The sequence below is a fragment of the Berghia stephanieae genome, chromosome 5 (genome assembly GCF_034508935.2).
Source record: "Berghia stephanieae isolate SIO BIC M18660-M18661 chromosome 5, UCSD_Bste_1.3, whole genome shotgun sequence".
Lineage (NCBI taxonomy): Eukaryota > Metazoa > Mollusca > Gastropoda > Nudibranchia > Aeolidiidae > Berghia > Berghia stephanieae.
The window spans coordinates 75530529-75556909 of NC_088364.1; the positions used below are offsets into that span (position 1 = coordinate 75530529).

The 26381-nt window shown below is 37.7% G+C and overlaps 1 protein-coding gene and 1 long non-coding RNA gene across 4 annotated transcripts in view; one reads left to right on the plus strand and one right to left on the minus strand.

Annotated features, from left to right (window-relative positions):
• The window catches only part of LOC144973612 (uncharacterized), a 76820-nt gene extending 69883 nt beyond the window's left edge, over positions 1-6937 (minus strand). For both annotated transcript variants that reach the window (XR_013645594.1, XM_078916269.1), the window contains exon 1: positions 6250-6937. The gene's annotated coding sequence lies outside the window, so the exon portion shown is untranslated. The remainder of the gene's footprint in view (positions 1-6249) is intronic.
• The window catches only part of LOC144973613 (uncharacterized), a 39399-nt gene that overhangs the window by 8852 nt on the left and 4166 nt on the right, over positions 1-26381 (plus strand). For both annotated transcript variants that reach the window (XR_013645598.1, XR_013645599.1), the window contains exon 2: positions 2020-2111. This is a non-coding gene — a long non-coding RNA (uncharacterized LOC144973613). The remainder of the gene's footprint in view (positions 1-2019; positions 2112-26381) is intronic.

The window sequence follows — 26381 nt, forward strand, 5'->3', positions numbered from 1 at the left end:
TACAGGGATAGATGGTAAGTCTGTCAAAAAAATACGATGTTTACGTAGATTCGTGGTTCATGGTAAGAACGAACGCGAACAGCAATTGAATGTGTCATCTCGAACTAAGTGGATAAATCGAAGTAGGCTACACTGTACTGGCAATTAATATACTACGGTAAAATCAACGAAAATATCTTTATGGATAAATTGTCTAATAAATGTGTAAACCAACGTGCGAATTTTAGTAGGTCTGATAACCGAGCTCAAATGGGCCTGACTGCAATTGGCAAAAATTCGAATTGGTTTGAAAGTAGGCCTATTTTCATTTTTAAAATGAGCTCATAACAATTTGGGGTATCCGACCTGTAGATATGCATACGTCGGTGTAAAAGGATATCTACATATTTGAGTGTATATTGTTTTCCAGATGTTTGAAAAAAAATAATGAGCTTTTATATAGCGCAATATCCACTAAACGTGCTCAAAGCGCTTTACAAGGGGACCTGGCCAACAGCAACATTTAAAATTTAGGACAAGACATTACGCCTGTAAGGCGATATTACAATTTATTCGGACAAAGACAACGCTGTTAACGACCAGGTACTCATTTTACACCTGAGTACGGTGAGAGAATATGAGTAAAGACCTTTTCCAAGGACTCAACTATGCGTCGAGCAAGGCTCGATCCCAGAACCTTCTGATCCGAAAGCGAGTGTCATACCACAAGACCACATAGCCGCACACAAAAATGTATCCAAATCGTAGCTAAGAATGACTAGAATACATAGAGAAATAAATATGAGATCAAAGTTAGGGGTAAAAATATAAATTTAATTTCAGGTCAACATGAGACCCAGCGTCTCAAAACAGTTTTACATAGGGAAAAATAATTGACCCCGGAAAAAAAAGAAAGAATTAAAATGATACAAAATACGAACTATTGGATTTTTTTTATTGCTCAGTATAAGATTGTATTTAATTCTCCACTATAACGGTTAAGAAGTAACTACTAATTTCATATTTGTAGCAATTTTTTTTTCAATCACTTAATTCATCCCGACATTATACCGTTTTGAGTCGATGGGTCACATTTCAAAGAATAAAAAAAATTCAGCTTTTATATATAGCGCAATATCCACTAATGTGCTCAAAGCGCTTTACAAGGGGTCCTTGGCCAACAGCAACATTTAACATGTAAGATGCCTGTTAGGCGATATTACAATTTTTTCGGACAGAGACAACGCTGTTAACGGCCAAGTACTCATTTGACACATGAGTACGGTGAGAGAATGTGAGTATAGAGCCTTCTCCAAGGATTCAACTATGCCTCGAGCAAGGCTCGAACCCAGGACTTTCCGATCCGAAAGCAAGTGTCATACCACAAGACCACATAGCCACACAAGTGGTGTAATTAATATATAGTCACAGATCGTTCGTCTATTTATGATTAATTGCCTCGAACCCGTAGAATTTCGGTGTAAACGCTAAAAAAAACCCAGATTTTTTAGTCCAAGTTATGGAACTTATGACAATTTTGATGTCATGTAAACAAAAATATGTAGGTTTCTGTAACTTCCTAGTTTCAAATGGACGGGTAGTTGGCCCATTGCCAAGGACAACTATACAGTATAGTAATCCTTGCCCATTGCATATCTCCCAAACTTGGAGGACCAGGATTGATTTTGGAGATTCACTCATAGATTGTGCGGCTATGTGGTCTAGTGGTATGACACTCGCTTTCGGATCGAAAGGTCATGGGTTCCCTCCTCGCACTCGGCGCATAGTTGAGTCCTTGGAAAAGGCCTTTACCCACTTTCTCTCACCGTACTCAGGTGTAAAATGAGTACCTAGTCGTTAACAGCGTTGTCTTTGTCCAAAAATTGTAATATCGCCTAACTGGCGACATGTCCCGTCCTACATGTGAAATGTTGCTGTTGACCAGGGACTCCTTGTAAAGAGCTTTGTGCACATTTAGTGGATATTGCGCTATATAAAGCTCAATTTTATTTATTTATTTATTTATTTTTAAATACCTAGAGTGAGGCAAAGGTCTGTGCCAAGGACAGAAGAAGATGGAAGAGTGCTGTTGAGGCCCTATGCTTCGCCATGAGCCAAGAGGCATATGTGAAGTAAGTGAAAAAAAATGGAAGATTTAAATTTTAGAGTGATTTATTTACAATCTGTTGTGAGTTGTAATTAAAACCACAAAAAAAAGTACCTGTTACGGACTTGCTTTTACCAAGTTCAATTCTATTTCATTCAATGCAAGTGTAACGTAATTGATAACGAGAAAAAGAGTCACGTACTTGAATTCCAATTACAAGCACTTTAAATCGTATTAACCCTTGCAGTGTCACCGCCCGGTGACAGCGGCGGAATAGTGGGAGATGGGAAAGTCCGATATACTTAAGGATCGGCAAGTGAGGGTTGAAAAAGTCAATTAGCCCTCTCCTTACCACCTATTGGAAAATTGTCACATTTGTTACGATGCAACCGTCACTTTTCTCATCCAGATTTCAATTCTTTTTGCGATAGCTATTAAAACTTGAAAAAATCTGTAATAGAGTTGCCGAACAATATTATGTATAGAATATGCTTGTTGCTTTTCTGTTTGAGTAAGATATGTCGGTTTTTGTGTTGGGTGGGTGTGAAGTTTTGGGGTAAGGAGAGGGTTAATAATATTATGTATGACCTCTTTCTGAACTGCCAGATGGCCAACTTGGCTCAAAATCGCCCAAAATCGAATACACATTTTTTTTTCTTTTCTTTTCTCTTTTTTTTTTCAAACATGTTTCATAGTTTAATAATAATAATAATAATAATAATAATAATAATAATAATAATAATAATAATAATAATAATGATAATGATAATGATAATAATGATAATAATAATAATAATATTAATAATAATAATAACAATAATAATAATAATAATAATAAATGGCATTTATATAGCGCTTTACCCCGTTGTCACAGGCTCTAAGCGCTTTACAGTGATATATAACAAAACATATTACAGTAAGACAAGTTTGATGGAAAAGTGATACGAATTCAATTTAACAACAACAAAATATGATAAAAGTATTGCAACATTATGACGTCTAGGGGAATGTTTTGTTTGTTTATCAACACAAATAGTTTTCAAGGGGATAATACAAGAGTTTTAGTGCGAGTTGTGTTTGTATATGGCCGCGTAGGCAGGGCTCGATTTGGTCACTTCTGAAGTCGAAATTGGGCAAGAGGAAACTCTTACCATCTGGCAGCCCTGATCTCTATTCTGAATAGTTGAGACAATTTAAAGAGTCTATAATAAAATTATGGTTATGATAAAGTACTAAAGTCACAACAAGATCTTGACAGCCTCAGAACTCTGGCTCACGACCGTGACCAATGGAAACAATTAACAACATGGCGGATGGAGAGAGCAGCTATACTCATCGACCATGACTGAATCACACAATTCTCAGAAAGCGTCATTCAGACTGCGAAGCTTACTACTACATAATATAATGAATGGAGACGAAGTAGTTGAGTGGTTAAAGCAATGCACTTTGACCTTTAAATGTTATATACAAAGAAGATGAAAGTAAAACTGGCTTAATGGTAGAGCACTCGCCTCAAACGCTAAGGGACTGAGATCGATCCAAAGTGTAGTCAATATTTTTTTCTTTTTAAATGATATTTTATATAGAGCAATATCCACTTAACGTGCTCAAAGCGCTTTACAAGGGGTTCCTGGCCAACAGTAACATTTAACATTTAGGACAGGGCATGAAGCCTGTTAGGCGATATAACAATTATCTTCGGACAGAAACAACGCTGTTAACGGCCAGGTACTCATTTTATACCTGAGTACGGTGAGAGAATGCATTCTCCAAGGACTCAACTATGCGTCGAGCGAGGCTAGAACCCAGGACCTTCCGATTCGAAAGCGAGTGTCATACCACATGACCACATAGCCACACGCTATACAATCAAACTTTCATTTGATTAATCATGTTGTGAAAAAAATGTTTCGAGTCAGCTTAATATTATACCATGTACAGAGAGGTGTTATTTGACCAGTTAATTTCCGTACTCTGGAAAGACACGAAAAAAGCAATTTGGTCAGAAAACTCGTCCTTCAAACACAGACTGCTTTAACCCTCTCCTTACCAACTACAGGAAAATCGTCACATTCGTTACGATACAACCAACATTTTTCTTATTCAAATTTCTTTTGTACATCATAAAATTTAAAGAAATTGAACAGTGTGTTGTGGATAGAGCATGACTTGCTAAAGAAATTATGTGTCGCAAGAATTTTACTGCTATTGTGTTTGAGTGATTAAAAATTCTATTTTTGTGTTAGTTAGGCGTGAAGTTTTGGGGAAAATCCTGAAAATGACTGGTAAGGAGAGGGTTAAATGGCCCTCATCAAAAACTCTCAAACCTGGGAGTCCTGGAAAAACTCTCAAACCTGGGCTTTTGCCAAGATGAGGATCATCAACCCTTCCCTTACCAACCACAGGAAAATCGTCACATTCGTTATAATAAAATCAATAATTTCTCATTCTGATTTCAATTCTACATCACAAAATATAAATAATGTTTTTGTTATCCCTGTAAAACCATGAAACTCTTTGTAGGTCTTAATTTACTTAGTACTATTGTGTTTAGAATGTAATACAGTTACTTTCCTGTCTGAGTAAGAAAAGTCTATTTTTGTGTTGAGCATATTGGTGAAAATTCTGAAAATGATCGGTAAGTGGAGGGTTAAAATCGATCGATATTTGAAGGACGAGTTTTATGGTCTACTTGTCAGATACGTGGCGTTCTAGAGCACGATAGTTATCTGGTATTACCAGGTGAAGGGAAATTATTAATTAATTAATACAATTAATCACTATAACATAATTACTACTATTTTTAAACCACTGAGAGCTGAGATGTTTTCTTGTTGTTGGTTTCTCTCTACTTTTTTTTTGGGGGGGGGGGGGGGGGGGGGGGGGTGTGGGGGGGGGGGTGATAACAAGTAGGCAGGTCTAAAAATATATAAAGTATGGCAGAAAACAATGTCTTAAAAACCCTAAATATAGAAGTCTTGATTTTTGTTTAGCCGGAAGAGCTCCAAATTATGATAGAACAGATGGCCAAAAAAAGTGTGTCTATAAATACACCATAATAATATAAGCAGAGGGCTGAACGTACTATGATATTGTAAGAATATTCAAGTGCTTCTATAAATACCTCGTTCTCCGTTTCAAAATTAGACCCCTCAGCAATTTTCTTCAAAACCCTTTAGAAAAAGTAGATCAATGGAGTAGTCTGTTCGTTGTTTGTCTCGCTCAGACTTGCCTACTCCAAAATCTCAAAAATTCGTAATAATATATCGGAGATAAAAATTGTAGTCGCTCTAGTTAAATATATAAATTAACAATACGCTTCAACAGTATATGACGTCACTTCCCTCATAATGACACATGGTTACTTAGTAACTGGCTCTAAACTATCGGAACAATGGCGGACAACGGCTTATGATATATTTCTCCGACAAACATAAAAGCGTATCCAGAGAAGAAAAACACAAAAACCCATTATAAATCTGATCATGTTTTGACTTTTACACATTTTGATCACAAGACTTATGAAAAGTTCTCGCCAGCATGAAGAATAAAAAGTATCCATTTTCTTTGTTTAGAACCAAGATGGCCGCCATTCCGATAATTTAGAGCCAGTTACTAAATTACCATGCGTAATTAGAGGGAAGTGACGTCATAACTGGTGAATCGTATTACATAGGGTAGACTTGAACTTATTATATTATAATATATAGAATTGACTGTTTTAGACTGTTTTTAAAATGTTTTTAGACGGTTGTCTACATAATTTAGCGATGGTTTGGTGGGTGTTGGGTTAACTACTGAATTGGCTCAAAATACATTAAGAATGTAACCATTTAAAATAAAAATCTTTTATTGGTAGAAGCTAGAATAATATTTTGCGTGCGGACCAGGTTACTTATAATTACATAATATTATGATATGAAATACGAATCGGCAAGGCCGAAAACCACTACTACAAACCATAATAAAAATAATAACACCATCATCAAAACAAAAAATAATACCAAAAACCTAAAATAAACAAACAAAAAAAAAAACAACAACAAATAACAACAAATGAAAAAGAAATAAAACCCTAAACAAACACAAATACAAAATCAAGCAAACCAAAAAAAAAAACCAAACAAAACAAACAAAAACAAATAAATATTTTTACTTACCGTCCGATCAATTTTTGAGGTAGATAATCCAATCTTAAACTATATGTTTATAGCTTGCCCACACACACACACACAAACAATAGCTAATCGGGAAATAAAAATAATTTGCTGCAGGTATCTACTGTATCTTATGGTATATCTAAGTATGTTAAAATGAAAACAAATGTGGAACAACTGAAGATGAAACATCGAGCAAATGAGTCTTCTGGTGATATAGTTGGCTTGACGTACTTTGTATAACTACATAAAGGTGTGTCCTACTCGACAAAGACCTGGCTGAATTCTAACTATACGACGTTATTTTAATGAGTGGCGGCGTTTGTGCTATCTACTAGATACTCTGGTCATTACATTAATGATTTATCCTATCAGTGAAATGTGAACATAATCTGACATGTCGGTGAGGTGATGCAGTGTGGGTAGACAGAGAGTGACGTTCACAAGGAAACAACGAAAGTAGATCAGTAAATTACTTGATCAGAATGCTCGTTTCGGCCTATGATAAAACAAACAAAAAAATCACAAATAAACTTTCTCCTTACCAGCCATTTCCAGAATTAATTATTCACGAAACTTCACACTCATCTAACACAAAAATATATTTATCTTACTCAAATAAAAAGCAACAAGTACATTATATTATACATCAAATATTGTTCAGCAAAAAAAAAAAAAGGCTCTATAATGCAGTGTCAAGTTTTTATTGCTAGATATTTATATATCAAAATAGTTTCTTCAATTTATTTTGATCTACAAAAAGAACTGAATAAGGAAATTACATCGTAACGAATGTGACGATTTTCCTATGTTTGGTAAGGAAAGGGTTAAAAAATAATATGCAAGAAATCTCGTCCTAATGTCGATCAATTAAAATGGCCTTTAGCTTGTCAAAAACTTCCAAACCTGGGATTCACGGACATCCCATGTTTGAGAGCCTTTGACAAAGCGATGTTTGAAGAACGAGTTTTCTGGCCAAATTCTTAAAAACGTGATTTTTCATAGTACGTCGGAGTAAATGGCCATGTAAGTGGTTAGATTATCCACTGAAAGCTCTCGAATAATGAGCAACCGCATCTTGACCCAGTTTTGTTTTCACTTTGAGCTATTTGGAGAATTTATTTGATCCCAACAAAGAAACTCGTCACTAACACTTTCTGAGCTATTCTTTTGTTTTTTGTTTTGTTTTTTGTTTTTATTATTATTATTATTATTATTATTATTATTATTATTATTATTATTATTATTATTATTATTATTATTATTATTATTATTATTATTATTATTATTATTATTATTATATTATATTATTATTATTATTATTATTATTATTATTATTATTATTATTATTATTATTATTATTATTATTATTATTATTATTATTATTATCATCATCATCATCATCATCATCATCATTATTATTATTATTATTATTATTATTATTATTATTATTATTATTATTATTATTATTATTATTATCATTATTATTATTATTATTGTTTGCTTTGCTTCATCATTGATTTTTCTTACTGGATTTGTTGATTGGAAATAATATTATAATTTTGTAAGAGTTATATTGGCAATTGCCTAAAAATAAACATTTGAATCTATTTAAACAAAAACCCAACAAACTATTCAATTCTCCGTGTGTTCAAACCATTTAATGATGTGTTAGATTGGTCAGTCTGAAAGGCTTATTATGTATGTCAAGTAGTTTGTGCTGGACAGAGATCGTACGTACGTAGATAATGAACGTAGATAATTCATAAGATACGATCTAGTTTGTACCATTGACATACTATTTATACTTATCAAATTACGAATTACAATACAATAGCTTTTATAGAAGGGTAATATGACGTAATGCAATCCACCTAATTACGATTTAACCATGACAGAAAGAATGGTAGCGCACTCTCTTCACATGAAAGGAATCCAGTTCGATCCCGGGCGAAGTCGAGATTTTTTTTTGACCCCCCCCCTCCCCCCCCTCTCCCTGTCCACCCAGCGTTTGGGTAGCTGGGTCTGTTAAATCTTCCAAAAGTCCCATCCAGACACAAGCCCATCATGTCAGTACGAGAAAAGAGGAATACAATCAAATACTTTCCCAAAATTATTTCAGGAAAATAAAAAAAAACAAATCTGTAACAAAGAGATGATTTAACAAGGAAAACAATAATAAATCTCTATACTACTGCTATACATTAAAAATAATAATAATAAATGGCATTTATATAGCGCTTTGCCACGTAGCCACAGGCTCTAAGGGCTTTACAGTGATATAAAACAAAACATATTACAGTAAGACAAGTTTGATGGAAACGTGATACGAATTAAATTTAACAACAAAATATGAAAATAGTATTGCAACATTATGACGTAAAAAGATAAAACTTTAAGCGAGATTTGAACGTTGTCAACGAATCCGAGCATCTCACGTGTGATGGGAGAGAGTTCCAAAAATAGGGGGCCGAAAATTGAAAAGATTGTTCACCTATTTTACGCAATGGCTTAGGTTTGACAAGGATTGATTGGTCATTGCTTGACCTCAAGTTTCTATTGGGGGCATATATTTTTAGAAGGTCTTTAATATAGGAGGGACTGTTCGTGCTCAAGGATTTGTAGACAACAGTACAAATCTTATAGGCAACTCTTTTTTCCACAGGAAGCCAATGTAACTCACGGAGAAGGAGAGTTGCTGACGTGTATTTTTTGTTATTGCGTACATTAGACGTTTTCCCTTTCAGCAAAGGACACCGGCTAGGCCAGGACGAAGTAAAGTAGTTTAATACAAAGACAAAGGCATAGAGAAACTTGGAAAAAAAGAAAACATTTAGGGTGATTGAAGGCGCAACAAGTGGTCTCCATGCTCTTTATAGGAGGTCAAAGGACCCCGCCCCGAGATAGATCGGTAGATAGATAGACACACAGACAGATCGATAGATAGATGGTTAGATAGGTAGATAGAAGAGAGATAGATAGATAGATGGTAATACATATATATATATATATATATATATATATATATATATATAGATGGATAGATTGATAGATAGAGAAATAGATAGGTGGATGGATCCATTTATCCAAATATCTATTCACCCATAAATATAAATAGATAGATAGATAGATTGATTGAAAGAAGGATAAAGGAACTATTTTTGGAAGCAAGCTACTGGATTGAAATGTCTTCGGGCAACTTGTAGTTATTTCCATTGATCTATACAACGCACAGAATCTGCAGAATCCTCAAAATGATGTAAAGAGCTACACATACCAAAAAAAAAAAAAAAAAAAAAAACCAACAGGGAACACAAAACACAAATACTTCTACTACTCAAAATCCTTTCTTGCGTGCACGTTGACTTTGAGTCTATTAAACAAATTAAATGAGAAAAGGAAGTCCTTTTTTTCTTTCCTTTTCAGATAACAAGTAAATTGAATTCTTAAAAAAAAAACAAAAACACGATTACGCTATTTTCGTAATTCTAAAAATAGAAGCACCTCTTTTGATGTGCAACTTGACCTTTTCATCTTCACGTTCATAACAATCCTTTAATGTCCTTGATGCCGATGGCTTTGAAACTCCAGGATGTAAATATAGATAGTATGCGCTTGGCCAAGAAGTTCATAACATTGCCATCCGGAAGTATAACAGACCAACACACAAAATTATGTGTAATCATGAACTTTTATAGTCTGGACAATACCGTTTAGTGAGAATTACTCATAAACGTGGATGGAAAAAAAAAAACAATAACAAAGACTAGAGTGACGTCAACTTCATTCTATCTATACAAGGCCAAGGGTCTCGATGGTTGGGTTCGAAAAGACGGGACGACGGAAAACTCAATACCGTTTTGAGATACGTTGTCACATATGTGACCCATCGTCTCCAAACGGTATTATGTCGGAACGAACCTTATGCTTAAAAGCCGAATTAAATGTTAAACTGGTCAAAAATATAAATTGTTGGCATTCGCACCCTAAAATACGGTATCCATTCTCCTCAATAAAACATACAAAGTCAACACAAGTCTGATATTTCTGACTATAAATTCAATTTTCAACATCTTAATCAACCCGACTTAATACCGTTTTGAGGCGAAGGGTCACATATTATGTTGCTCTTCATTTATGCTTTTATCTTTATTTTTGTATTTTTTGTGCTTTTATCATTCTTTTTTTTTGTTATGTGTTTTTTCTTTCTTTTTCTTTCTTTCTGTTCTTTCTTTTTATATAAATAAAAATATAATTTAATTCTTCTATTAAATTCCCTGTTTAAATGTCTGTTATTTACTTGACAAATACACCGAGGAACCGGCATGTAATATTTACAACAAAGGGAAGTGGTAAGACATGGAATGAGATAAAAAAAAAAAGGTAGCTCAGGATAGAGAAGGATGGAAACTGTTTGTCTGTGGCCTATACCCTGACCCAGGGTGAAAAAGGCAATGATGATGATGATAGAGAAGGATGGAAACTGTTTGTCTGTGGCCTATACCCTGACCCAGGGTGAAAAAGGCAATGATGATGATGATAGAGAAGGATGAAAACTGTTTGTCTGTGGCCTATACCCTGACCCAGGGTGAAAAAGCAATGATGATGATGGATATAGAGATGGATGGAAACTGTTTGTCTGTGGCCTATACCCTGACCCAGGGTGAAAAGGCAATGATGATGATGGATATAGAGATGGATGGAAACTGTTTGTCTGTGGCCTATACCCTGACCCAGGGTGAAACAGGCAATGATGATGATGGATATAGAGATGGATGGAAACTGTTTGTCTGTGGCCTATACCCTGAGCCAGGGTGAAAAAGGCAATGATGATGATGATAGAGAAGGATGAAAACTGTTTGTCTGTGGCCTATACCCTGATCCAGGGTGAAAAAGGCAACGATGATGATGATAGAGAAGGATGAAAACTGTTTGTCTGTGGCCGATACTCTGACCCAGGGTGAAAAAGGCAATGATGATGATGGATATAGAGATGGATGGAAACTGTTTGTCTGTGGCCTATACCCTGACCAAGGGTGAAACAGGCAATGATGATGATGGATATAGAGATGGATGGAAACTGTTTGTCTGTGGCCTATACCCTGACCCAGGGTGAAAAAGGCAATGATGATGATGATAGAGAAGGATGAAAACTGTTTGTCTGTGGCCTATACCCTGACCCAGGGTGAAAAAGGCAATGATGATGATGATAGAGAAGGATGAAAACTGTTTGTCTGTGGCCTATACCCTGACCCAGGGTGAAAAAGGCAATGATGATGATGATAGAGAAGGATGAAAACTGTTTGTCTGTGGCCTATACCCTGACCCAGGGTGAAAAAGCAATGATGATGATGGATATAGAGATGGATAGAAACTGTTTGTCTGTGGCCTATACCCTGACCCAGGGTGAAAAAGGCAATGATGATGATGGATATAGAGATGGATGGAAACTGTTTGTCTGTGGCCTATACCCTGACCCAGGGTGAAACAGGCAATGATGATGATGGATATAGAGATGGATGGAAACTGTTTGTCTGTGGCCTACACCCTGAACCAGGGTGAAAAAGGCAATGATGATGATGATAGAGAAGGATGAAAACTGTTTGTCTGTGGCCTATACCCTGACCCAGGGTGAAAAAGGCAATGATTATGATGATAGAGAAGGATGAAAACTGTTTGTCTGTGGCCTATACCCTGACCCAGGGTGAAAAAGCAATGATGATGATGGATATAGAGATGGATGGAAACTGTTTGTCTGTGGCCTATACCCTGACCCAGGGTGAAAAAGGCAATGATGATGATGGATATAGAGATGGATGGAAACTGTTTGTCTGTGGCCTATACCCTGACCCAGGTGTGAAAAAGGCAACGATGATGATGATGGAGAAGGATGGAAACTGTTTGTCTGTGGCCTATACCCTGACCCAGGGTGAAAAAGGCAATGATGATGATGGATATAGAGAAGGATGGAAACTGTTTGTCTGTGGCCTATACCCTGACCCAGGGTGAAAAAGGCAATGATGATGATGGATATAGAGAAGGCATGAAACTGTTTGTCTGTGGCCTATACCCTGACCCAGGGTGAAAAAAGCAATGATGATGATGGATATAGAGATGGATGGAAACTGTGTGTCTGTGGCCTATACCCTGACCCAGGGTGAAAAAGGCAATGATGATGATGATAGAGAAGGATGAAAACTGTTTGTCTGTGGCCTATACCCTGACCCAGGGTGAAAAAAGCAATGATGATGATGATAGAGAAGGATGAAAACTGTTTGTCTGTGGCCTATACCCTGACCCAGGGTGAAAAAGCAATGATGATGATGGATATAGAGATGGATGGAAACTGTTTGTCTGTGGCCTATACCCTGACCCAGGGTGAAAAAGGCAATGATGATGATGGATATAGAGATGGATGGAAACTGTTTGTCTGTGGCCTATACCCTGACCCAGGGTGAAAAAGGCAACGATGATGATGATGGAGAAGGATGGAAACTGTTTGTCTGTGGCCTATACCCTGACCCAGGGTGAAAAAGGCAATGATGATGATGGATATAGAGAAGGATGGAAACTGTTTGTCTGTGGCCTATACCCTGACCCAGGGTGAAAAAGGCAATGATGATGATGGATATAGAGAAGGCATGAAACTGTTTGTCTGTGGCCTATACCCTGACCCAGGGTGAAAAAAGCAATGATGATGATGGATATAGAGATGGATGGAAACTGTGTGTCTGTGGCCTATACCCTGACCCAGGGTGAAAAAGGCAATGATGATGATGATAGAGAAGGATGAAAACTGTTTGTCTGTGGCCTATACCCTGACCCAGGGTGAAAAAAGCAATGATGATGATGATAGAGAAGGATGAAAACTGTTTGTCTGTGGCCTATACCCTGACCCAGGGTGAAAAAGGCAATGATGATGATGGATATAGAGAAGGATGGAAACTGTTTGTCTGTGGCCTATACCCTGACCCAGGGTGAAAAAAGCAATGATGATGATGGATATAGAGATGGATGGAAACTGTTTGTCTGTAGCTTATACCCTGACCCAGGGTGAAAAAGGCAATGATGATGATGGATATAGAGATGGATGGAAACTGTTTGTCTGTAGCTTATACCCTGACCCAGGGTGAAAAAGGCAATGATGATGATGATAGAGAAGGATGAAAACTGTTTGTCTGTGGCCTATACCCTGACCCAGGGTGAAAAAGGCAATGATGATGATGGATATAAAGAAGGATGGAAACTGTTTGTCTGTGGCCTATACCCTGACCCAGGGTGAAAAAGGCAATGATGATGATGGATATAGAGATGAATGGAAACTGTTTGTCTGTGGCCTATACCCTGACCCAGGGTGAAAAAGGCAATGATGATGGTGATGAGGACGGTTTTATTATCACTTTCCTATTCCAAGTCGCAATTTACCAGTTAGTTGTCGTACTCGGAAAAACATGTATTTAAAATTTGGCCATAAAACTCGTCCTTCAAATATCGACCAATTTAAGTGACCCAAATCTTGGCAAAAACTTGCAAACCCATGACTTCGCGAGGTCCCAGGTTTGAGAATTTTTGCCATGACGGAGTTTCTCTTTGGGTGTTTCATAAACACGACATAAGGTCTACAGTAAGGAGCGCCAGTGACTTCTGTCTTCTGTCAGGTTCACAACCTCATCCCAGGACCAACCGAAGGATGTCATCTCTCTATCCACCGATCTTCTTTAAGTTCCCAGTGGTCTTCCCCTGCCGCTATATGACACTCTCTTTCGGATCGGAAGGTCCTGGGTTCGAGTCTCACTCAGCGCCTAGTTGAGTTCTTGGTGAAGGCTCCTTACTAACATTTTTCTCACCGTACGCAGGTGTAAAATGAGTACCTAGCCGTTAACAGCTTTGTCTGTGTCCGTAAAATTGTAATATCGCCTAACAGGGGTGATGGCTCCTACATATTAAGTGTTGCTTGTTGGACAGGGACCCCTTGTGAAGCGCTTTTGAACACGTTTAGTGGATATTGCGCTATATAAAACCCCATTAAAAATATGGTGGTCACGATATAACTCTGAAGATAGAAACACTCGCTTCCCATGTACAACGACCGAAACCGATTCCCGATGGAGTTGAGATTTTTCCCGACACCCCTGTCCAACCAGCAGTGATTGGATCGCTGGATCCCAAAGATGTGGCGGAAAGTACTTTACTTTACTACTAACGTCCTATCCAAAGAGGATTATGCAAATCATTGTCCGTTTCACGCTTTAGAAACCGGGATAAACTTCGGCTCCGTGGACCTAATTGTTCTGAAGAACAATTTCAAGGTTAAATATAAGAATATATCAGATAGGGCGAAGGGTCACATATAATAGAGTGATATTGGTGCTGAAAATAGACTTGACTATCTATTCTTTAGAGTTGGGGAGCAACATTGTTCCATACTGGACTTCACTGTAAGATATTATACTCACTCTGCCCAACACAAAGTAAAAGTTATCAAAAATTAATTATGTTTACTTTTAATTCAATCTTCATCATAAATATTTCTTCATATATTGTGCGACTATGTGATCTAGTGGTATGATACTCGCTTTTGGATCGGAATGTCCTGGGTTCGAGCCTCGCGCTTGGCGCATAGTTGAGTCCTTGGAAAAGGCTCTTTACTCACATTCTCTCACCGGTGTAAAATGAGTCCCTGGCCGTTTACAGCGTTGTCTTTGTCCGAAAAATTGTAATATCGCCTTACAGGCGTCAAGTCCCGTCCTACATGTTAAATGTTGCTGCTGACCAGGGACCCCTTGTAAAGCACTTTGAGCACATTTAGTGGATATTGCGCTGTATGGCTATATAAAGCTCAATTTTTTTCTCATAATAATACCGTTTCGAAATGAATGATCACAATTACATATTGAGTTGTCGCGTCGGTGCATACACATACCCAATCATCAACACCCCCTGCCTGGTATGTTGTTATTTACATCCTGAAGTATTGAAGCCATTCACATCAAGGACATTAAATGATTGATAAAAATGAAGATGGGAAGGTCAAGTTATGCATCATAAGGCAGGGGTCTATTTTAAATTTATGATTTACAACGTAATCGTTTTTTTTGTTTTTTGTTTTGTTTGTTTTTTTTTTTTGTTTTTTTTTTTGGGTGGTAAAAAATTTACTTATTATCAAAAAAAAAAGGAAAGAAAAGATTTGTTTTTTCTTCTCTTTTGTTATAAAACTTACAATTGGATTCAATAGTCTGATGTCACGTCGCCCAGCAACGGCGGCCATCGTGGTTCTAAACAAAGAAAATCTGTACTTTTTATTCTTCATGCTGACGAGAACTTTTCATATGTCTTGTCATCAGAATGTGTAAAAGTCAAAACATGATTTTTTTTTTCTCTCTGGATACGCTTTTATGCTCGTTGGAGAAATATTTCATACGGGCGTCCGCCATTGTTCCGATAGTTTAGAGCCGGTTACTAATTTACCATGCGTCATTACGAGGGAAGTGACGTTACGACTGTTGAAGCGTATATTATGAACATGCACATCAGACACGATTTTGAGTTATCCGATGAACTGATGTGTTACCTATTGTTTTATTTTCCAAGTACATGACTGATAACAGCATCGCCTCTGTCTATAACACAAACGTAATAGTACCTCTTGGGCTTGAGCTTTTATATAGCGCAATATCCACTCAACGTGCTCAAAGCGCTTTACAAAGGGTCCCTGACCAACAGCAACACGTAACAAGTAAAATGAGACATGACGCCTTTTATGCGATATTACATTTTTTTTCCGACAGAGACAATGCTGTTAACGGCCAGGTACTCATTTTACACCTGAGTGCGGTGAGAGAATGATGTGAGTAAAGAGCATTTTCCAAGGACTCAACTATGTGCCGAGCGAGGCTCGAACTCAGGACCTTCCGATCCGAAAGTGAGTGTTATACCACTTGACCACATAGCCGAGCATCAAACATAAACTTTTACTGTTGACAAAGCGAGAAACAGGATCTATTTTCTGTGTCTCGTTATAAAGGTAACATAAACCAAACAAAAACTCAACATGACAATTTACAGCAAAGCACACATGGGTTTTTTATCGTCTTTGTGTTTTATGTTTCTGTGAGGTTTTAGCACAGGGTAGAGCTCCAAGTGATATTTGCCACTTTAACTTCAAAATGAATAGACAGGTAGATAACCACGCCTCTCGGACATTCGTCATAATGTAAACAATGGCAATGATTGGTAGGCACAGCAAACTACACAGGCTTTACTATCGATGGTATGTGTTTAAGTAAAATACCCATTGTACTACCGCTTGATCAATAGAACTAACACAGAAAACTATGTGTAAATTTAAACGTTTATAATCTGATCGAGAAAATCGTGTGATAACTGGTCACCCATTTGGCGGTATGAAAACAATAACAATGATCAGAGAGAGGTCGATTTCATTCACGCTATTGTTTATAAACAACCAACTATGTTTGTCCGAGCACGTGTGAGGGTGTGTCACAAACCCCATGTTTTGATTGGTCAAAAATCTCCTGATTAATTGATTGTGGCTATCGTGACAAAGAAAGAGAACAGTAATATTCGTTTTTTAAAGTTATCTGATTAGAGAGATGACTGGCCTACCATGATCACCGATGTCTGGCACAGACTTGGTACTTGAAGAAGAAGACCTTCAAAATACTTAACTGTGCGGCTATGTGGTTTTGTGGAATGACTTTCGCTTTCGGATCGGAAAGTCCTGGGTTCGAGCCTCGTTCGGTGCATAGTTTAGTTGAGTCCTTGGGAAAAAAAAGAATCTTTACTTACATTCTCTCACCTTTACTCAGGTGTGAAATGAGTAGCTGGTCGTAAACAGCGTTGTCTCTGTCGAAACAAAATTAATGTAATATCACATAACAGGCTTTATGTCTCGTTTTAAATGTTAGGTGTTGCTGTTGGTCAGAGACCCTATGTAAAGCGTTTTGAGCACGTTAAATGGATATGGTACTACAGGCGAATGAGATAATCTTAACGCCACTGCCACATTATCTCATTCGTCTGTAGTGTTTTATTCATCCTGTTTTGTTAATAAAGTTGAAACCCGAAACGTCCGTTTTATCTGTTTTCGTATAGATAGTATGCGCTTTGATAAGAAGCTCATAACATTGCCATCCGGAAGTATAACGGACCGACACACAAAACTGTGTGTATCCATAAACGTTTATAGTCGGGTTAATACAGTTCAGTGAGCATTACTCATAAACGCGGATGGCAAAAAACAATAACAAAGACCTGAGTGACGTCATCTTCGAACTATCTATATTAAATTGAAGCTTAAATTCAGTTTCACAGTGTTTTTTATTTCGTCGAGCTTCAATCAGCAACTTTTCCATTTCTAATCATATTCCATGCATCTCTTTCTCATTCAACCATATGCTTTGGGTTAATAATATTTGTTCACAATGTCGAGTTGATGTATCTTTACAGGGTGTTTAAAGGCCAATTTGTGTATTTAACCTTTAATTGTTATATGTGACCCTTCGCCTCAAAACGGTATTAAGTCGGGATAGTTAAGATGTTGAAAATTGAATTTATAGTCAGAAATATCAGACTTGTGTTGAGTTTGTATCATATTTTAGGATGCTAATGCCAGAAATTTATATTTTTGACATATAATTCGGCTTTTAAGCATATGGTTCGTTCCGACATAATACCGTTTTGATACGAAGGGTCACATATTATATTACCCATCTCCTTACCAACTATAGGAAAGTCGTCACATTCGTTACGAGACAAACAAAATTTTTCTTATTCAGGTTTCTCTTGTACATCATAAAATTTAAAGAAAATAAACAGTGTGTTGTATAGGATGTTTTACTAAATAAATTATGTATCGCAAGAATTTAATGCTATTGTGTTTGAATGATAAAAAATATATTTTTGTGTTATTAGTTGGGTGTGAAGTTTTGGGGAAGATCCTGGAAATGGCTGGTAAGGAGGGGGTTAATTCACTTGTCGTCTCTAGCGTGAAAAGGGGCAGTCCTGACATCGAGCAATCCAGTCACGTGAAAAGGGGCAATCGTGACATCGAGCAATCCAGTCACGTGAAAAGGGGCAATCGTGACATCGAGCGATCCAGTCACGTTAAAAGGGGCAATCGTGACATCGAGCAATCCAGTCACCTTAAAAGGGGCAATCGTGACATCGAGCAATCCAGTCACGTTAAAAGGGGCAATCGTGACATCGAGCAATCCAGTCACGTTAAAAGGGGCAATCGTGACATCGAGCGATCCTGTCATCGTGACTTATAAGATCGTGTTCGTAAATTGAAGGGAATCCCTGGGGATTTATTTTCCAATGTTATTACAGTGTTCATCCTTATATATTCGCCCTTTACAAGTGGAATTCGAGTTTATCTATTTGTAAAGATGAACTAGATATACAATCTCTCCTTGAATATAAAATCACAGACTTAAGCTTTTTAAAAGGAAAAGAGAGAGAGAGAGAGAGAGAGAGAGAGAGAGAGAGAGAGAGAGAGAGAGAGAGAGAGAGAGAGAGAGCGCGTTGAATATGATGCAACTCGGCTTTGTTAAAACCGGAGTCAAATGGATTCTATTGAATGAAAACCGATAGGTTTGAGGATAAAAGGAAAAATAATAATATTCAAATAATAAAATAATATTCCCTTTATTCATCCCACAGGCGAATTTTTTCTCTAGGGGTCTATTCCAAGTGAAGACTGGAATAACACAGGCGTCAGCCGCAGTGCAGCGCCGCAAATTGAGCTAGGGCGAGGTTACTTGCTCAAGGCCACACAGCGCAGCAGCTTATGATCGAAATCGGTACCTTCCGGATACGAAGCAAAGACCGCACCGCTGAGCCACGCTGCCCCTAATACGCTTCGACAGTCGTAACGTCACTTCTTCTTCTTCTTCTTCTTCTTCTTCTTCTTCTTCTTCTTCGTCTTGTGGCAACCTCCAATATTGTCGAGGATCACTCCACAGTTTGTAGGGTTTTACATTTTAAACTTGCTAAAACTCTGCACATATGTGACCCCCCCGTCTCAAAGCGGTATTATGTCGGGATCCACTCGGTAAGGGAAATTGAATTCTTTGCCACAAATATCAAACTTGGGTTTAATTTCTGTACGTTATGCTGGAGTAGAAATACTATTTCTTGCTTTACAAAAACTTCTAAGGTCCAATTTCTCATTATTCTATCTATAAATTCACTTTCTGGGGTCTGAATCTTCCCGACATATACCGTTTTGAGACGGAGGGTCACATATCTAATACTAATTTAAAATTAAAAAAAAAAAAAAAAAAAAGAAAACAACACATAGATTAAAAAGTCACGTTGTGAACTCTAGCAATCGCGTGAAGGCATGTTGGCAACCGTTTTCAGCCACTTCAGCTGGGAGGCTATTCCATAGTCGGGCAGTGTAAGGGAAAATTGTTTTTGATGTTGGGATGGTCACTCTTCCCTCGTAATGACGTATGGTAACTTAGTAACTGGCTCTAAACTATCGGAACAATGGCGGACGCCCTTAGGAAATATTTCTCCGACGAGAATAAAATCGTATCCAGAGGAAAAAAAAACCCCATTATAAATCTGATCATGTTTTGACTTTTACACGTTCTGATCACAAGACATATGAAAAGTTCTAGCCAGCATGAAGAATAAAAAGTACAGATTTTCTTTGTTTAGAACCACGATGGCCGCCGTTGCTGGGCGACGTGACATCAGACTATTGAATCCAAATACTGAGAGAAAGCCATTAAAAAGCAAATCCACGATAAAAGGCAACGGCCGCTCTTGCTACACTCGAATACGACATCTACCAGTCTATAACAACTGGGTGGGGTTCCTGACCTCCCATAGTGGGCAGGGGGTGGGGGGGGGGGGGTTACATACGGTGTCTTCTATCCCCCTTATAACTGTTTCCAACATGCTTTCTGTCTTTGTCTTGGAATGAGATTATTTTGTTTTGTCCTGGCCCTGGCCGGAGTCCTAGCTGGGAGGGAAACAGTCAAGTGCATAGTAATTGTTTTGGGAGATGATATTTTTTCCTTGTAAATCATCTCTCTGTTATGTATAATTATATTTGTTATTTTCAATGTATAATGTAGGCATTTGTGGGAGTTCCTCTTTGTTGGATTTTGTGCTTGTGTCCGGATGAGACTTATAGGTAATCTCAAACTAAGTACATTGGTGGTATGCTCTTGGAATCTACATCTGATCCCTATTTGTTCCCAGTTCCCCTATGCCTTTCTTTTCTTGGGTGCTTTAATTGTAATTCTAGAACTTCTTACTATCCCATTTTCTTCCTTTTTACTGGCGCTGATATGACCTAAATGTGTTGCAAGCACCGTAAAACCCTTAAAAACAAACAACAATAACAAAAGTCTATAACAAATTGACACAGAACCATTCATTAGTACTATTATTAGACCCAGCAACTCAACCAATTATTTGTTGTTTTGAGATCTCAGGTTTCAGGTTCCAGGCCTTTGGACGAGTTCATTGGAGGAAAATTTATCTCCAAAATGAAAAAGGCGGTTTAACTTTCAGTTTTATTTATTTATTTATTTATTTATTTATTTATTTATTTATTTATTTATTTATTTATTTGTATATATATTTATTTATTAATTCATGTTGTTTCTTTGATTATTTCATCTCTTTTTGTTTATGTCCTGTTTTATTTTTGTCTTTGTTCTATTATCTATTTTTTTTTAAAGTGTAGATACAGCCACGAGTGAAGGTCATGATATATCGTCTGTATCGTGACAATAATTATCATGAGTAGATAACATGACCCATGTTAAGGTTTAGATATGAAGGCCAGAAGTGTAAGCATAATAAGCGATAACACACACAAAAAAAATGGAAAATTAAAAAAAAAAAAAAAAGAAAAATTACAGCGCTATCTAATCGTCGTTGTAAAACTCGAACCCACTTATCGTAACATTGCGTACATGTGAAGGAGTGAATTGCGTACATGCTAGGAGTGAGGCTATGTGGTCTAGTGGCATGACACTCGCTTTCGGATCAGAAGGTCCTGGGGTTCGAGCCTCGCTAGTTGGGCGCATAGTTGATTGAGTCCTTGGATAAGCCTCTTTACTCACATTCTCTCACGGTACTCAGGTGTAAAATGAGTGCCTGGCCGTTGTCCCTGTTGGAAAAAAATGTAATATCGCCTAACAGGCGTCATGTCTCGTTCTACATGGCATGGACCCTTCTTTAAAGCGCTTTGAGCACGTTTAGTGGATATTGCGCTATATAAAAGCTCAAGTTTAAGAGTGAACTGCTAGGGTTGGAAGCCAAAGAAAAAGAAAGAGTATAGAATAGAAAGGAATACCAAGGATTAGTGAATATTATTATCATTTTAAAACTTTCTAACTTCATTCGAACGTTAAGCAGATTATGCGTTCTCGTGCATGTGGATAAATTGGTAACACCAAGAGATGAGGGAATAGGAAAGTGCCAGAAGACAATAGAGAATAAACATTTTTTTTCGCGGCGGTGGTGGGGTTTGAACCCTTACTGGTACGACAACTCCGCCTGGCCGGTGAGAGCGTGACTCTACCGTATGAGTTATCCACGAACCCTGCGAGTGTCATACCACTAGACCGCATAGCAAGGTACCAACCACTTCACGATATTATGACCAAAGTTCTTGCTGCCTCTTCAAAGGGTGACCCCGTGACCCCTATTATTGTCAGTTTCAAACTGGGGAATCCCCTTATTCGGGCTGATAGTATTGTCTGCCCCCTGGATAAAACAATAAACAATGAGGAAGCTTAACCCAATCACGATTTTGCGTAACCAGATAACTGCTCAGGAAAGAAACGCATTATTTTAAAAATTGGCGATAAAACTCGTACTTCAACTATCATTCGATTTAAATGACCTTCGTCGTGGCAACGACACTCAAACCTGGGACGTCGCGAGGTCTTCCTTATGTCCCAAGTTTGAGAGTTTTCTCCAAGTTGAGGGTTATTTAAATCTATCGATATTTGAAGGACGAGTTTTTTTGGCAAAATGTTTAATACGTATTGTATTTCCAGAATTCGGCAGTTATCTGGGTAAAATTGATAGCCGCTTTTTTAAAAATCTTCAGATCACACCTGCAGATAAAGCATTAGATAGGGCCTGTCACCTGCTTCACACTGATATGGTGCGATAATTGGATTCAATAGTCTGATGTCACGCCGCCCAGCCAGTAACGACGGCCATCGTGGTTCTAAACAAAGAAAATCTGTACTTTTTATTCACCATGCTGGCCAGAACTTTTCATATGTCTTATGATCAGAATGTGTAAAAGTCAAAACATAATAATAATAATAATCTTTATTGTCCAAATTAAAGGCAATTCATGTGAGGTAAACAATGCTCAGTTTGGTTCATGGTATGAACATCAACACATTTACAAATACAGACACAGCCATACGAACATACACGCTTGCACATTGTTTCTACACGTGTATACAAAAGAAATGAGCGTACATACAAACACATATACATACATACATACATACATACATACATACATACATACATGCAGACATACATACAAACCAGCACATGATCATATTTATAATATTTTTTTCCCCTCTGGATACGTTTTTATGCTCGTTTGGAGAAATGTTTCATAAGGGCGTCCGCCATTGTTCCGATAGTAGTAGTATCGTTCGGCTACACTTCTATGTTCAAGGAATCAATCCTGGTTCGGAAGTCACCATCACATTTGTTGATGGTTTCAAATCCCCCTTCATGTTTTGTCTCTGGGCAATCTAATACAAGGTGGGTTGCATCTTGTGGTGCTTGGTTGCACTTTGGGCATGTTGGTGATTCTTGGAGCCCCCATTTGTTCATGTTGGCAGCTGTTCTTGTATGTTTTGACCGTAGTCTATTTGCAGCTACCCAGTATTTTCTTGGTTGATCCTGTAGACCTGGGAGACTTTTACAGGGATCTTCAATTAGTTCCCCTCCTGTTGGTTTATTCCTTTTCCATTCCTCGCACCAGACTTCTTGCGTGTTGTAGTTTTCTTTCTTTGATAGGTAGAAAGGTGAACGAGATTTTAGTCTTGATGTTGGGGGCGCAGTTTTGTATGTATATGGTTTGCAGAGGAGTTCCACTATCTTCTTCAGCTCTGGATATCCATTTCTGTGTTACATCCTCTCCCCTGTTCCGATAGTTTAGAGCCAGTTGCTAAGTTACCATGCGTCATTACGAGGGAAGTGACGTCATGACTGGTGAAGCGTATTACCGACCGTAGATCTTTAGATAGTTCGAAGTTGACGTCACTCAGGTCTTTGTTATTGTTTTTGCCAGCCGCGTTTATGAGTTATTCTCACTAAACCGTTTGAACCAGACTAGATAACTTTTTAAAAAAGTAAATAAATAAATAGATAAATAAAAAAATAAATAAATAAAGCTATTAGAAGGTAGATCTAGACCAATGAAAGTCACTCTAACCTCCCCACCCCCCTCCTCCACCCCCACCCAAGGGGTCAAAGTGTATTCCTGTTATTCAATTTAAAACGCAAATTCAAAGTCGTTCCATTCAAAGACTCAATTGATAGCAATCTTAAGTGGTAAACAAATCATTTAACGTGGGACATTGATAAACATGATAATAATGATTGGCCCATTATTATTACATAAGACGAAGAAAGTGTGATATAGATAATAATATTTGTAATATTACGATAGATAACCCATAATCAAAACATGTCTTTGGATATGGATAGTATGCGTTTGTGCTATCTAAGAAGCTCACAACATTGCCATCCGGAAGTATAGATAGATAGATCGAAGTTGACGTCATTCCGGCCTTTGTTATTGTTTTTTTTTTTGCCATCCGCGTGTATGAGTAATTCTCACTAAACTGTATTAATCAGATATAAACGTTCAAGGTTACACATAGATTTGTGTGTTGGTCCGTTATGCTTCCGGATGGCAATATTGTGAGCTTCTTAGCCATGAGCATACTATCTATAACGGACCAACACACAGAACTTTGTGTAACCATGAGCCTTTATAGTCTTGTTCACACAGTTTAGTGAGAATTACGTATAAACGCGGATGACAAAAAGCAGTAACAAAGACCTGACTGACGTCATCTTCGTATTATTTATAGATAGTAGGCGCTTGGCAAAGAAGCTCAAAACATTGCCATCCGAAGTATAACGAACAACACACATGTGTAACCTTAAACGTTTATAGATAGTTCGAAGATGACGTCACTCAGGTCTTTGTTATTGTTTTTTGCCATCCGCGTTTGTGAGTAATGCTCACTGAACTTTATTAACCAGACTATAAACGTTCATGGATACACACAATTTTGTGTGTTGGTCCGTTATACTTCCGGATGGCAATGTTATGAGCTTCTTAGCCAAGCGCATACAATCTATAGTCTGGTTAATACAGTTTAGTGAGAATTAATCATAAACGCAGATAGATGGCAAAAAACAATAACAAAGACCCGGGTGACGTCAACTTCATTCTATCTATAAGATGTAAACAAATCAAATCACAGAGAGTCTGTGCGGCTATGTCGTCTTGTGGTATGACAATTAGCTTAGGATCGGAAGGTCCTGGGTTCGAGTCCCGCTTGGAACGGCGCATAGTTCAGTTCTTGGAAAAGGCTCTATACTCACATAATCTCACCTTACTCAAGTGTTAAATTAGTACCTGTCCGTCCACAGCTTTGCCTCTTTCGGAAAAAGAATGTAATTTCTACATGTTACTATTATTTTTTTTTTTTTTTTGAGCTTTTTTATATAGTACAATATCCACTAAACGTGCTCAAAGCGCTTTACAAGGGGTCCCTGGCCAACAGCAACATTTAACATGTAGGACGGGACATGACGCCTGTTAGGCGATATTACATTTTTTTCGGACAGACAACGCTGTTAACGGCCAGGTACTCATTTTACACCTGAGTACATCTCCAAGGACTGAACTATGCGCCGAGCGAGGCTCGAAACTCAGGACCTTGGACCTTTCGATCCGAAAGCGAGTGTCATACAACTAGACCACATAGCCGCACAAGAAGTTAAGTGTTGCGGTTGGCTAGCGTTCTTCTGTAAAGCGTTTTGAGCACATTTAGAGAATATTGCGCTATATAAATGGTCACGTTCTTTATTGTTGTCACGTGATGCGGAGTAAGAGTGATGTAATATTACTTTCTAATTAGTATGATAGATAAGACGAGATCAAAACATTTGTTTGGATTTAAAGATGTAAACAAATCCAACTACACAGGGGGTGGCCTGAAAGAATGCGGTGAGTCGATATCAATGTTGGGGTATTCAAGTATTCATCAATATAAATAAACAGTGCTCATGGGAGATTCAAAGACACTTCAAATAAATCTAAAAAAATTATAAAAACAAACTGAAAGTAGTAGATATACAACTGGTGGACACTGGTTTGAACCCGATAACTAATGTTTTTAAAGATGCAGCGGCGGGAAATAGCTTGAAGGCGGGGGTTGGGGGTAGGGGTTGGTGTTAGGGAGGGGGAGGGGGGGGGGGCTCAATTTGTAAATAAACAAAATGTTGAAATTTGTTATGTGACCCATCATCACAAAAAAGGTATTATGTCACGGGGTGATTTGATTGCGTATCTGAGATAGATTTTAAAAAAAATGAGTTTTTATATATAGGGCAATATCCACTAAACGTGCTCAAAGCGCTTTACAAGGGGTCCCTGGCCAACATCAACACTTCACATGTAGAACGAGACATGTCGCCTGTTAGGGGATAATAGAATTTTTTTTTCCGACGGAGACAACGCTGTTAACGGACAGGTACGTATTTTTCACCTGAGTGCGGTGAGAGGATGTGAGTAAAAAGCCTTTTCCAAGGACTCAACTATGCGCCGAGTGAGGCTCGAACCCAGGACTTTCTGATCAGAAAGCGAGAGTCATACCATAAGACCGCAGAAAAAGACTAAATTTGCGTAACGGATATTATTATGTCTATTGGGGAGGATTGACGAATGTTTTACACAGCGACATAAACTATCCACGTAAAATTCCATATTTCTCACCACTTCGACTTTAAATTCAATTACTTTTGATAATTTGTCAATCGTGAATTGATACCGTTTCCCGTTTCGAGATTTATTCATTCTGAGATGA